We start from the raw sequence: 3946 nt of genomic DNA, 5'->3' as shown, positions 1-3946 counted from the left end.
GGCTGACTGGGGTGTACCTCTGGGTTGGCCTCTGTTAAATAGGCTGTGCTACAGTAAGCCCACCGAAACCCCACCTCCATCCACACCCACTCATCATGTAACCCAATAGTAGATGGCAGATAAGGTACAAGGTACAAGTTAATCATTCATAGATTTCACGTATATTATCTAATTAATATGGTTGACTGTAATGAATGCCATTTTAGGTTACTTTTGAGTATTCCAAGTTTAGATTGCCCATGCGTACAGTCCATGTGGCAGCCACACACATACAAAGTACTGTAATAAATGTGGGTTTTGTCCTTATTTAGCAGAATACTGCTATTAATGCCAGAGCCTTTGAATAACCACAGATGCAAGTATATACAGTACAAACAGAGCAATCTTTATTAAATAGACAAATATATATAAACATCGAACAAAAAGTTCGGAACTTTGTGTTTGGGAGATTATTTCTCTGTTGTAACAATGCTTCTTGGCAATACATTTTATACCGTTGGAAAGCCTGTTTATTTCCCTTTTAAATGGTGCCTCATTTGTAAGGAACATGCATTTGTGGGATGAGCAGCACAGCTGAGTATGTGGGTTGCGCTCATGAAAAATTTGCCAAATCTTCTCTGCTAATGCCAAACAGCTTATTCTGCTGTTGCTATTGACTCTTGTTTTGAGCTTCCGGTACCCCCAGGTGCTGACAATCAGGTACCTGATTGGCACCTGCACTGGAACCTGAACATGTGGAGGAACGTTATGTTCAGCGATGAGTCCAGATTCTGCCTACGGAAGTTGGATCGTAGGGTCAAAGTGTGGAGAAGACGGGGAGAACGCTATGCTGATCGCTGCATCGATAGAGTAACACCTTTTGGTGGAGGCGGTGTGATGGTGTGGGGCGGCATCTCCATCACTGGATTAACGAGGCTTGTCATCATTGGAGGTGATCTCAATGCAGAGAGATATCGAGATGAGATTCTGCAACCAGTGGCGATCCCATATCTCCACAGTCTGGGACCGAACTCCATCCTCCAAGATGACAACGCTCGCCCCCACAGAGCGGGGTTTATCAGAGACTACCTCCAGAATTTGGGAGTAGAGAGAATGGAATGGCCTGCCAACAGTCCTGACCTCAACCCAATTGAACACTTATGGGATCAGCTTGGGCGTGCTGTTCGTGCTAGAGTGACCAACACAACCACGTTGGCTGACTTGCGACAAATCCTGGTTGAGGAGTGGAATGCCATCCCACAGCAGTGTGTGACCAGGCTGGTGACCAGCATGAGGAGGAGGTGCCAGGCTGTTGTGGCTGTGTATGGTTCTTCCACACGCTACTGAGGCTCCTGACTGTTTGTTAAATGAATAAATTGTAAAATTGCCAATATGTCTTGTTTCTTCCTTGTTACTGATAGACTTCAATCATCCAATCCACCAAACAACACCAAACAAGAGTCAATAGCAACAGCAGAATAAGCTGTTTGGCATTGGCAGAGAAGATTTGGCAGATTTTACATGAGCGCAACCCACATACTCAGCTGTGCTGCTTATCCCACAAATGCATGTTCCTTACAAATGAGGCACCATTTAAAAGGGAAATAAACAGGCTTTCCAACGGTATAAAATGTATTGCCAAGAAGCATTGTTACAACAGAGAAATAATCTACCAAACACAAAGTTCCGAACTTTTTGTGCGATGTTTATATATAGATAGCAACTTCATAAAAGGTGAGGGGGGACTACAAACAACTAGGGGCAACCAGCCACACCAGGACAGTCAAGGTTTCCACTAAGTTGAAGAACCACTACACACAGGGCTAGACTCTAGCTTAAGGCACACCACTCGGAACACGGCACGCTGACACCCTCTCAACAGGAGGCACTGCAAGTTATCAACCAAAGCAACACAGCACAGGCACTGCAATACACCACTACCACCGGCTTAAAGTGAAACCATCTGAATGTCCCGCCTATGGACTTGCCCCTCCCTCATCTGTTCCCCCTTCCCACGCTATTAAAACCACAAATAGGCCGACCTACACACACACATACAAATATACATACACAATATTTTAACAACTTAACTCGCCACTCGGCGAGACCCTCCCCTGGGGTCTAAGCTTGAGACGCCGTCCAACTCCCCGGGGAAACGGCTTCGCTGGACGGCGTGGACAGGATTCGGTCGGGCCCCAGTGTCACGCCAGACGGCAGGAAATAAGGCAGGGAGTGGTGACGGCTACTGCACTCTTCTACAGTCCCGGCCCTGACTTTCTACAGGAGGCAGCAGACCTCCCCTCCTAACACAGGAACAACTAACCCCCTACTCTGCCTGTCTTCATCGCCGGCAGTCCTAAATAACTGCGAACGACACCCTCCCTCCCAAAAGAGTGCCGAACCGCAGCAGCAAGATGCTTCCCCCGAATGCGACCTCTGCTCAGCCTTTTGTCTGCTTAAGAGTCTCTCCCCCCGCTCGCAATCAGTCCCACCTGTATTCAATCAATCGGTGAGTCCATGCTTATTACGTCACTGAACAGAGTCCCACAACTCATTCACATCACAGTACATAGTGGCCGCGAAATTCGTTCTCTGCTTTTTTCACCCAAGGGTGATCTGGAGCAGTGGTTCCCAACCCAGTCCTCAAGGACCCCCTGTCCTGCAAGTTTTTATTCCATCTTTACTCTTGCACACCTGATCCCAATGGGGCCTACACACTTTCATGCTGCTCTGTTCAGGTAGATCTGTCTCTACCAATCAGCATTAAGACCTTAACTGGATCAGGTGCGCAAGAGTAGAGCTGGAACCAATACTTGCAGGAAAAGGGGTCCTTGAGGACTGGGTTGGGAAACACTGATCTGGAGGAAGCCCCAAGTGAGCACGAGGAGAACGGGGAGAACATGCAAACTCCACACTGAAAGGCCATTTTTCACGAGATAGCCCACCTGGGCACTAGGCACTGAAGGCATGGGGAGAACATACCCCCAGTGCCAACAGCGACCCAGGCGGGAATCGAACCCAGGACCTTCTTGCTGTGAGGCGACAGGTGCCACCCGTACCATTTCATCCAGGGAAAGTTGACTGATGATCATGTATTTTCTTTTTTAACACTCTCACACATTCACACTGCCAAGTACAACATTAGTGTTGTTGTATAACGCAGCTCCACTGGAGCAATTAGGAGTTAAAGGTGCTATAAGTTAGATTTTAGCTGTACCATATGGAGGCATATTTCCCCCAAAACAAATTGTACATAAAACCAAGATTGTGAAATGGTTCAATCCTAAAAAACTAATTTGAAAACCCAAAGTCAGTTCTGTAAATCTATAAACAGGATTGTGATCCGTGTTTTGCAGGTATACGATTACGAATCACCATTTACGTCTATACAGACAGACATGGACTGTGTTTTACAACTCTGGAAAGACTCCATTATGCTTCTCAGATTTGGTGGGTATATTTAGGCCAAAAGAGAAGTGTAACTTGTAAGGTGCTTTAGCCTACAACTCAGAGGAAAAACTGCAGAAGTAGTCATAACTGGAAAGGACAATGTGGTCTAATTTTTGCCTTTATTAGTGCGTGATTGAGTGGTCTCAGGCCTATAGCTGATGCATATGTCTTTAATGTTTTCATCAACATTTCATCAAAAGTTGTTGATATTGAGTAATAATTCATTCATCCATACTGTCTACAGGCATAAGCCTATTTGCCTATAAAAAAAAACAAACAGCAGACCATGAGTTTTACTCTCCAGATATATGAAAAATATTGGCATACAGGCTACACAGTGTAACTAGGACTATAGCCTACATACAGTATGTAAATGTTTTTCATCAAAACTAATTAACATTAACGTTTGTGAAAAGATTATATATTAATTATGTAATAATTTTATATACAGTTAGGACCAGCAAATTCTAGTTTTACCACATCCCAGATATGAAAATATGTTGGGTGTATTTACAAT

This window comes from Centroberyx affinis, unplaced genomic scaffold, assembly GCF_046629955.1.
Source record: "Centroberyx affinis isolate AG114_WGS23_722 - 3 ecotype Tasmania unplaced genomic scaffold, CSIRO-AGI_Caff_v1 ptg000839l_1, whole genome shotgun sequence".
Taxonomy (NCBI): Eukaryota; Metazoa; Chordata; class Actinopteri; order Beryciformes; family Berycidae; genus Centroberyx; species Centroberyx affinis.
The sequence above is the reverse complement of the archived record's forward strand: the minus strand, read 5'-3'. Positions refer to the sequence as shown.